Below are 11,325 nucleotides of genomic sequence, written 5' to 3' on the forward strand. Positions count from 1 at the left end.
TTTTGGGTTTTTTTTTATTTTCCCTAATGGACATGATAATTTTCTCAGTCTTTTCAAGAATCAATGTAAATTTATTTCCTATAACAACTGCATTTGGAGTTAATCAGTATGACTCGTTACTACACAATTATTTCCTAAATGAAAAACTGCTCATTATCATGAATATTCAAATGAGAATGTAGGCCATGAAAGCCTCATTTGTTCTACAAATAGAACTGTGGTGGTGATTTTTGAAGTAGGACTTCCTACAAAACAGTTTACTAAGGATGTCTGAGGCAAGACCTTTTGTGAAATGGCTACGTCTGTTTACTAAAAGAACCATAACTGAACAGGGCTGCTAGCTCAGTCTAATTTGATTTTTCAAAATTGCCGGACTTTTCAAATGTATCAGAAAATCCCCAAATGAACCGGAACAAAATTGCTTGTTCCTTTGAGTTTAATGGAGCTGTTATTTTTTATCCAGGCTAAGTCACTGGTCAACAAGTTTACTGTTATGATTAGAGAGTGAATGTATAGACCCTCAAGGTTTTTTATATCACTTGTAAAGATGCAGGAATAATTCTACTGCTATTCTACATTGCTTTTCATCTGACAATCTCAAAGTGCTTTAAAAACTTTAAATAAAAGCCACAAAATCCCTACAAGAAACCTAGTCTACAGTGCGAGCTAGTGGTGTGGTTCCCCTGCTCAGGTGCACATACTTCAGTAGCTCACAGAGAGCTAGGCTAGCACAAGTATAAATAGCAGTGTAGCCGTAGTAGCATGGGTAGCAGCAGAAGCACTGCTGAACCATTCTGAATACAACCTGCCTGAAAGCTCGGCCTGACTCAGCCTTGCATCTGCTGCTGCTCCTCTGTGGCTACAGTCTACTTATGCAAGGTCAATGAGAGCTAGGGCAAGGATGCGTACACAAGCAGGGAAATCACATGTAGTGTAGACATAGCCTTCATGTTAAACCCATAAAGAATGTTAACACCAATATATTAGCCAGATTTCTACAAGATGTTCTTACTATCTTACTGAGAAATTGGTAAAAGAGCTACACTCCAATAGAGTGGAGAACAAGTCTGATAATTCAGCCGACAAAAACTCTGTCTCATGGATCCGAGGCTTAGATTTTTGAATGTAACAAGAATTGTATATACTGAGACTTTTTTCCTCTGATTTTCAATGTGGTTCCACCTTACGGCTAGTGAAGACCCTAGTAGCTTTGGCCCACATCCCCAAATGTATTTAGGTGCCTAAATTTCATAGAAATGGATCCTTGCATGTAAAAAGTGGTCCCTTGTACAGGGAGAAAAGAAATTCATTATCACTTAGAAAAAGCTTAGTCTCTTCAGTAGTAACATGCAGAAAGGAAGAGAGGGAAGGAAGCATACAGTGCATTATTTAATTAGGGAATGGGGAGAGAATGTGGATTGTGCTGATGGCACACAGGATCAGTTTTCCCCTCAGTGCACATAAATGCTGAAAGATGTCATGCAGCAAGAGGAATTGTTGCAAGTGGGATCTCCAGGCCCGTCAACGGGTGGGGGGGTGGGAAGAAAGGGGGGCAATTGCCCAGGGGCCTGGGTAATTTAAAAGGCGGGCCCAGGGCTTCTAGGCGCATGTGGGGTGGTACCGGCAGTGGGGCGGGCATGTGGAAGCCCTGGCCGTGCCGGAAGAGTGCCCATTGACTGTTCTGGCCTGAGACCTGGAATTGCTGTCAGCCGGCCTGCTTATATCCAAGTAACCTTTTTGAAGTCAATGAACAAAAAAAATGGGGGTGTGCCATGAAGTCAGCACGGTCGCACTAGTGTAGCAGAGGGACAATTTGGTCAACTATGTACACTACCTTTTCCTCCCAAAAACTAAATTCTAAGGCCTTAATCCCCCAAGTTTCTCTGGCAGTCCCCAGCACACATGCAGCACTCCTTTAACTTCACTGAGGTTTTACACAGGAGAAGGGGGCCACCTGTGAGATGCTCCTTACAGGTTTGGGGGCCTAGGATTGTAAACTCTGGAGGTTATGGAGTCTCCCATTACTCTGTTTGTACAGGGCCCAGCACAACGGGGGCCCAATCCTGAGTGGGGAGTCTAGGCACCTCTCCAATGCACATAATAATAATTGGCCCCATTGTAGTTTATCTTTGAAACTGATGTTTTTCCTTTAATTTTTGAAGGATACTGAACTAGGGTTTTTTTTTCTTTTTGAGGGGAAAATCCTGTAAACACAATCCATTTTTCCCACCACTGCCAAGCTTCCAATGACATACCAGAGCTGGATTGCAGATTTTGCTTTCTATTTCATTACTTATTTCATTGAGGAAAATAACTAACACACAAGAGGTAAAGAATGAAAAAGGAAGCCTTGCTTTTTCACATAGGCAAGCTGTATGTGCAATTTGGATCGCTGTATAGCTTTAATGGCTTCGGAAATGGATATAGCTATCTTAATATGCAACTGATGCGTGGTGAACAGATGCAGCTCCTTGGGAGGCATTCACATTGACTATTATGATGTTTCCCTAATTAGATGCCTCCGAATACAAATCTCCTATTTCCAGCATGTTTTTTTATGTTGAACCCAAGAAATTCAGTTCAACTGGCAGTTTAACTTACCCAAATGCCATCAAAAGAAGTTGGCTGAAATAATTTACAGTAGCAATAATGTGCTTCCAGCACTAATATTAGCATTTCATGGCCTTTAGCTAGCTTGGGCAATAAACAAACCTGAATTGTGAAAATTCATTCAGACAAAAGTGTACTATGTGCTGCCAATTTGGTGGCAGAACATTAGGGGCCAGCATGTGGCTGTTTGTCAGAAGCCATGGCTTGCGCTCAGCTGATGGAGTGCTGCAAATCTTAAACATGGTCACAAAGCCTCTTCCTCCCTAAGAGGAGATTAAGTGTGAGAAGTAAAAACAAAGAATGGCATTATGACATTACACTCCATATTCTTTATGGAAATATGCTTATGGTATGGATATGGCATAACTGAGACATACTTTATGCAAGAAGAAAAGGAATATTTGTGGCACCTTAGAGACTAACAAATTTATTTGAGCATAAGCTTTTGTGAGCTACAGCTCACTTCATCGGATGCCCCCCCACTTCCTGCTGGTAATAGCTCATCTTAAGAGACACTCTCCTTACAGTGTGTATGATATAAATCTCCCCACTGTATTTTCCACCAAATGCATCCGATGAAGTGAGCTGTAGCTCACGAAAGCTTATGCTCAAATAAATTTGTTAGTCTCTAAGGTGCCACAAGTCCTCCTTTTCTTTTTGCGAATACAGACTAACATGGCTGCTACTCTGAAACCTGACTTTATGCAAGATGGCTCATGTAAGATATCATTGGAAAGGTTATGATTGGCAGAGTGTGATTTATCCAATTTGTATGCCTGTATCATTTCTGTATCTGAAGTTATAAATATTAACCATGTATCTGTATTTCAAATGTGTTACTTTAGGTGTCACCCCCAACTAGCTCTTCAGGTACAACAGTGAAAAAGCCAGACAGAGCTGATGGCCGATTAGCAAAGACAATGGACTGTGAAAGAGCTTAGTCTTCCTGTGAATGCTTCAGACAGCCTGCGAGTAATATAGCCCTGCAGAGACATGGGTCCGAGTCATCTGATAGATACTGGATTATAAGGGATAGCAAACAGAACAAAGCAGATTACTAGCAAATAAAACAAAACACGCAAACTAAGCTTGATTGAAGAAATTGGTTGCAAATAGTAATTTCTCACCCTAGATATTGTTGCAGGCAGATTACAGGAAGTCTTGAAAAGCCGCTGCACTGGTCTCCAACCATTCAAGGGCTTAAAGTCAGAGGGAAAGCAGCTTCCTCCCCATCCCTACTAAAAGCAGAGGGAGTGATTATTTTCCTGGGTTTTGTTTGAGGGAGCTAAATTTCTCTCCTAATTATTCACTGACTAGTGAAATAAGTTTGCATCTGGCAGGAGAATCTATGGCAGAAGCAGCAGACAGAGGTGTTTATAGAATCCCAGGCCTTCCTGCCAGTCAGTGGACCACAATTTCTCCTGATGGGAGAAAAAGAATTGTCCAAGCTGCGGGTCCCCTCTCTGCTTTTATTTTACAGAAAGATTTACTCCCCATGCTGGCTTCCTCTCCCCCTAAGAAGACAGAGGCGGAAAGAGTTAGAGCCTGCAATCTCTGACACTCCATCTTCTGTGGGGGAAGAGGGAGAGCCTGCCACCAGTTTCCCCTTAGCCAGAATCCAAGAGAAACAGAATAGCCCTCTTGGATCCATTTATCCTACTGGCTCTCCATAGCAGGGTTGTGTAGAAAGGGTGGTTGCGAAAACAAGGGCTATTCTTCTGCATAGCCCCACACTTTCTGGATCTGCTGGGGGACATGGACTCCATCATGGGGGCTGGAACAATTTTTATAGTAGCGGTGCTGAGAGCCATTGAACCAAACTTTGTAAACCCTGTGTATGATGGAAACCACTTCAAGCCAGGGGGTGCAGTGACATTCCTAGAACCACTAGTTTGAGCACCTATGGACTCCATTCAGATATGTTTATTCCTCTGTCCCCATTCCCTTGCCGATAGCATGTCCCCTCTCACCTGATGTTGAAATATAACTTTGGTAGGTGATGTCATTCCTGCAGGACAAGCAGCAATCACTAGAATTAGTCAGCTCACCCCTCCTGTTTGGGTCTACTTTAAGCACCATTGCTGAGGCAGTGACTTCACAGTGACCTGTGTTTTCCCAGAAGCCCAGCTAGCATGGGTGCTGAGCCTAGAGTGACCAAAATGAAACACTGGGACAATTGCACAGCAGCAGCAGGGAGGAAGGAGATGCTGTTGCAGGAGGATGGAATGGTCTTTTCAGACTATCTTGGCCACAGTAACATCTGAACAGAAAAATCAAAAACCAAACAAATACTAACACTTTCCCTTTGCCTCAAGTCTCCCTACTTCTGCTTCCCACCATACCGACTGTTCCGGCACCTGCTGCTCGGGCTCCCCCAGCTACTCCACTATCTCCCCTCATTATGCCCCAGCCTTCCTGGCAAACACTCCACCCTGGTGCCTCAGAGTGACAAACCTGGGTCCAGGACAGCTGGGTCAGCAGGGCAACATCAGGCAACAGGTCACAGCTCTTCAACAGCAATTTGTTCCCTCCCCTCTCTGAACTCCATTAATCTCCTTCCCTTTTCTGAACCTCTTCCCCTTTTCCCTCCTGGCCCTTCCTGACATCTCTCAAACAAGCTACAGGAGCTGAGCAAGTGACCTTCACAGAGACCATACAATTGACCAGCAATTAGAGCAAGTGCTGAGCAAGTGACCTCACAGAAGTCTGATCCCTCTCATAAGACCAGCAGGTCAGAGGTGAAGGGCCAGTAACACTACAAAGACCTGTCCCGTGAAATTAGCCCAGCTTGGCACTGTAGAGGTGCTGAGCCATTGTCATCAGAGTGGTCTGTCCAGTGACATAAAAAGGCCTAAGCCTTGATAGCCACCCACCTATGTACAGGTTCTTGAATCAGAGACATCATAGAAACTTGTGCCTTTAAATCATCCCAGCAAACTTGAGGTGCTGAGCCAGTGAGCTGACAAAGTCTGTATCTTGACATGAGCCAGTGTGAACAGGCTGACCCTATGAGATTTTTCTTTCCCTAATTTTCTATACTTATGTATCTTAAAGCGGCAAACAAAGAACGAGCGACACCTTCAGCCTCCTTCCCTCCTCATGTTCACATGCAAATTTGTGTGCGTTACATGCCTATAACCCTGCCTTGCTCTCACTCCATTATTACAGTCTTTCTCTTATATCAGAGTTCAAAGGCGATACTTTCCATTGCTGGCCTCACCAATAAATGAGCTACCCTAATAAATAAATAGCCAGAACATATTTGTTACCTAGCCTGATTTTTTTTCCAATTTAACATAGATACAAAGAGTTGTACAAAATTCTGTTTGATAATTAAAAGCATCCATCTGAACAAAATGGGACTGAGGTTGCATCATACAATCCTGAAAAACACTCCTTCTCCATGGGTAGCTGCACTGTTGATCTCCATATACAGCTAATTCTTCCTTTTGACTTTCTAGTAGGGCTGTCAATCACAATTAACTCACACGATTAACTCAAAAAAATTAATCACAGGTAAAAAAATTAATCACAATTAATCACAGTTTGAATCAACTGTTAAACAATAGAATACCAATTGAAATTTATTAAATATTTTGGATATTTTTCTACATGTTCAAATATTTTATTTCAATTTAAAACATAGAATACAAAGAGTATAGTGCTCACTTTATATATTTTTATGACAAATATTTGCACTGTAAAATGATAAACAAAAGGAATAATATTTTTCAATTTCCCTCATACAAGTAGAGCAATCTGTTTATCATGAAAGTGCAACTTACAAATGTAGTTTTTGTTACATAACTGCACTCAAAAACAGAATGTAAAACTTCAGAGCCTACAAGTCCACTCAGTCCTACTTCTTGTTCAGCCAGTCACTAAGACAAACAAGTTTGTTTACATTTACCAGGAGATCATGCTGACAGCTACTTATTTACAATGTCACCTGAAAATAAGAACGGGGGTGTTCTCATGACACCACAGCATTGCTAGATATTTACGTGCCAGGTATGTTAAACATCCATATGCCCCTTCATGCTTTAGCCACCATTCCTGAGGACATGCTTCCATGCTGATGACACTCGTTAAAAAAAATGTGTTCATTAAATTTGTGACTGAACTCCTTGGGGGAGAATTGTATGTTTCCTACTCTGTGTTTTGCCTGCATTCTGCCATATATTTTATGTTATAGCAGTCTCAGATGATGACCCGGCATATGTTGTTCATTTTAAGAACACTTTCACTGCAGATTTGACAAAACGCAAAGAAGGTACTAATGTGAGATTTCTAAAAGTAGCTACAGCACTCAACCCAAAGTTTAAGAATCTGAAGTGCCTTCCAAAATCTGAGGGATGAGATATAGAGCATGTTTTCAGAAGTCTAAAAAGAGCAACAGTCAAAGCTTATGCTCTAATAAATTTGTTAGTCTCTAAGGTGCCACAAGTACTCCTTTTCCTTTTTGCGAATACAGACTAACACGGCTGCTACTCTGAAACCTGTCATTATGCAAGTCCAATGTGGAAACTACAGAACCCGAACCACCAAAAAAGAAAATCAACCTTCTAGGTGGCATCTGACACAGATGATGAAAATGAACGTGGGTCAGTCCGCATTGCTTTGGATTGTTAGTGAGCAGAATCCATCATCAGCATGGAAGCATGTGCTCTGGAATGGTGAGTGAAGCATGAAGGTACATATGAATCTTTAGTGCATCTGGCACATAAATACCTTGCAACGCTGGCTACAAAAGTGCCATGCAGACACCTGTTCTCACTTTCAGGTGACATTGTAAACAAGAAGCGGACTGCATTATCTCCTGAAAATGTAAACAAACTTGATTGTCTGAACAACAAGTAGGACTGAGTGAACTTGTAGACTCTAAAGTTTTACATTGTTTTGGTTTTTGAGTGCAGTTATTTTTGTACATAATTCTACATTTGTAAGTTTAATTTTCATGATAAAGAGGTTGCACTACAGTACTTGTATTAGGTGAATTAAAAATTACTATTTCTTTTTTTTTTACAGTGCAAATATTTGTAATAAAAAAATATAAAGTGAGCACTGTACACTTTGTATTTTGTATCTAATTGAAATCAATATATTTGAAAATTTAGAAAACATCCAAAAGTATTTAAATAAATGGGATTCTATTATTGTTTAACAGAGCGATTAATCGTTCGATTAATCTAGATTAATTTTTTTAATCGCTTGACAGCCCTACTTTCTAGTGAAAGTTATTTTCCTTTCCTGCTCCCAATTCCTCTCTAGGCCACTCAGACAAAATGGCTGCTTCATGTGCAGATCTACCATTTCCCACCCCTGACCCTTGGTTTTAGAAATCATCTATAAAGCTTAAACCGCCTAGTTTAGGGATCATCTTCAAATAATTAAGCCTTTTAAGAGTTACATATGCATCCATGAATGATTTTAACACCTACTCATGCGGAAGTGTTAGAATTTTTTCCTGCAACATGTATTGGTGCAAATGGATCTTGTGACTTCAAGTTACAACATTTGTGTGCATGCAAATATTAGATTTTGTTAAGTGTGCACATGGGTCGTTGCACCTGAGCAGAGTGTATGCAGATATGAGTGTGCTTGGCAGCTGGATAATGGTAACATTTACCTGAGGCCTATCCAACTTTTCTTCACAATACACATCTGCCCACTTCTGTGAGCCGCCTGGGGTGAGCGCCGCCCGGAGCCCAAACCCCCTCCTGTACCCCAACTCCCAGCCCTGAGTCCCCTCCCACACCCCAACTCTATGTCCCAGGCCTGAGCCCCCTCCTGCAGCCAAACTCCCTGTCCCAAGCCTAAGTCTCCTTCCACACCCAAACTCCCTCCCGGATCCCATACCCCATGCCTGAACCTCCTCTTGCACCCCCTCCTGTGCTCCGAACCCCTCAGCCCAAGTCCCACACCAGAGCCAGCCTAGCACCCCCAGCTGGAGCCCTCACCCCCCTGCATCCCAACCCCCTACCCCAGCCCAGAGCCCCCACACACACTCTGAACCCCTCATTTCTGGCCCCACCCCAATTCCCACACCCCAGCCAAAAGCCCATACCCCCTCCCACCCCCAATCCTCCTTCCCCAGCACAGAGCCCCGTCCCACACTCTGAGCCCCTCATTTCTGGCCTCACTCCGGAGCCCTCACCTGCTCCCACACATCCCACCAGCCCGGTGAAAATGAGTGAGGGTGTGGGAGAGCAAGCAAGGGGGGATGGAGTGAGCAGGGGCGGGCCTCAGGAAGGGATGGGGCAGGAGGCAGGACTGGGGTGTTGGGTTTTCTGCAATCAGAAAGTTGGCAATCCTACAGCAGGTCCAGGTCCAGAGCCCCTTACCTCACTCCTAAGGACCAAGGCCCAGATGCAGGTGGAGAGCTGAAGGTTCCATGCTTAGCGTCAGGAACAGCCATCTCTACCACCCTGACAGAGAGGCAAGAGGCTGGAAGTCAGGTGTTCTAACCACTAGGCTGGCCAACCCTCTGAGAACCCTATCACACAGTTGAAGGCTTTGAAGATAAGGACCAAGGCCCAGATCCTGAAAGGTATTTAGGCACCTAACTCCCAATGGGAGGTGTCTAAATACTTTTCAGTATCTGGGCTATGGTTCTTGAACTGGACCTGGAATTGGATCAAAAGCCAATATAGAGCATAAATGTGATGTACTGTCTTGTGACAATCTTCCCTGAAGTCCATCTTGCTCATTCATTTCATCACCTAGTTTAACTGTGAGCAGTTGTTCATACAATGGCTCCAGGAAAAAAATCTGTCCATTAATGTTAATTGTTTTTTTTCAAATTCCCCATTTACAGATAAAAGGTTTTACTCTATTGTTAACATATGCAGCTCTCACAACAACAAAAATAAGATGGAGTGTTGGTTTTTAATTTTTCGGTGTAAAAACAATTGGATATCACTAAAACTGTGACAGTGTAAACTGTTGGTTACTAATTGGAAGCTGGTGTTTAATATATGTGGTTTATCATGTTATTGATGAGAATTCTTTAACAATACTTTACTGTGCTATGATGAAAAGGGGCTGACAAACCTCACTAGCTGGCAGAAACCTTGTTCATCACGGAGTCGTTACAATAAGATATAGTACAGTCATAATTCTGGGAGAGATTTTTCAAAAGTACCAATGGGTATGCCTACATTGCAATTACAAACGCACAGCTGGCCTGTGCCACTGACTTGGGTTCATGGGGCTCAGGCTGGGAGGTTTTTAATTGCAGTATAGACTTCCAGGCTTGGGCTGGAACCCAGGATCTAAGACCCTGCGAGGTGGGAGGGTCCCAGAGCTCAGGCTGCAGCCCGAGCCGGGATGTCTACACAGCCGTGAAACAGCTCCACAGTCTAAACCCTGTGAGCCCATGTCAGTGGCACAGGCCAGTCACAGGTTTTTAATTACAGGGTAGACATACCCTATGAGGCTTAAGAACACAAATCCCACTGACTTTCAATGAAATTTGTGCTCCTACATCCCTCTGTGACTAAGGTAAATATATATTTGCACTTAGTTCAGGGCAAAACCAAAATGAATTGCAGTCCAATATGACATGAGTATGACTAGGCTTTTTTTGTGTGTTAATTAGACTAAGACAGGAAGGAAAAACAAATCCATAATAATGAATACTCTTTCAGAGGCTAACTTTTAAAATGGAATGTAACCGTTACAATAATGCCTAAATTGGTGGAGTCAATCATGCAAGTATCCCCACTTGCCAACAAAGAGCAGTTACTAGGTCAGCATAGCTCAGAGAAGAGGCAAGCAAGAAAAACTAACTAACCTTGACTTCTCATCTCATCTAAACTATATCGTCACTGACAGCAGTACATGATAATGGATTTGCGGTTGGGGGGGAGGAGGGAAATGTGGTGTAAGGCATGCAAACAAGGGTAACCTTTAAAGCTGATATTCAACAGAACCTTCCTATTACCTAAAAATAGAAATGTTGACACCAGCAACAGCAGAATATAAATCAAACTTTCTCTGTAGTATATCAGCAGTAGAGCCATTTGTCTGATAGTATCTTAGCAGGAGGAGGGAGAAAAGAACAAAAGTGAGGGAGTTTTGGTTGCTAGGAAAAACTGTCAAGTCCAGCTGATTCTGACCGTGCCTATTAGTGCCACTATTGTTCAGTGTCTCCCTGAGGTTCATATTATTATCTGAGGGCTTTAAGGCCACCATTGTAATGTCTTCCTTGGCACATGTGTTATGGCACTCCTTCCATGTAAAGGTTATTTTAAATTAAGTTTTACAGGTCATGAGTCTATAACACAAGTTGTTTTTTAAATGAGCACTGAAGTGAAATGAAGCATTCTTCATTCTGCTGCTGCTGTACAGGGGTGCGCATGGTAAGCAGAGTTGGGGAAATTCCTCACACATTTTCCATAAATATTTGTTTGAATAAAACAGGGACTTCCCCTTGGGCTATTTTGTGAACCTGATTGTTCTTGGTTGTTGTTTGCATTGTGGTAGTTCCCAGAAGCCCCAGTCATGGGCCAGGACCCTACTGTACTAGGCACTTTACAAACACAGAGTAAAGACATCCCTGCCCCAAGGACAACAATCTACATGTGAGAGACAACAGATCGCTACGGACAGATAGGGGAGGACATGGAAACAATGAGGCAAGTTAAGTCAGCCGTGATAGGCAGTCACATCACACCAGCTGCCTAACCATTGTTTTGAGCAGTTTAATGGCCA

This window comes from Dermochelys coriacea, chromosome 1, assembly GCF_009764565.3.
Source record: "Dermochelys coriacea isolate rDerCor1 chromosome 1, rDerCor1.pri.v4, whole genome shotgun sequence".
NCBI lineage: Eukaryota > Metazoa > Chordata > Testudines > Dermochelyidae > Dermochelys > Dermochelys coriacea.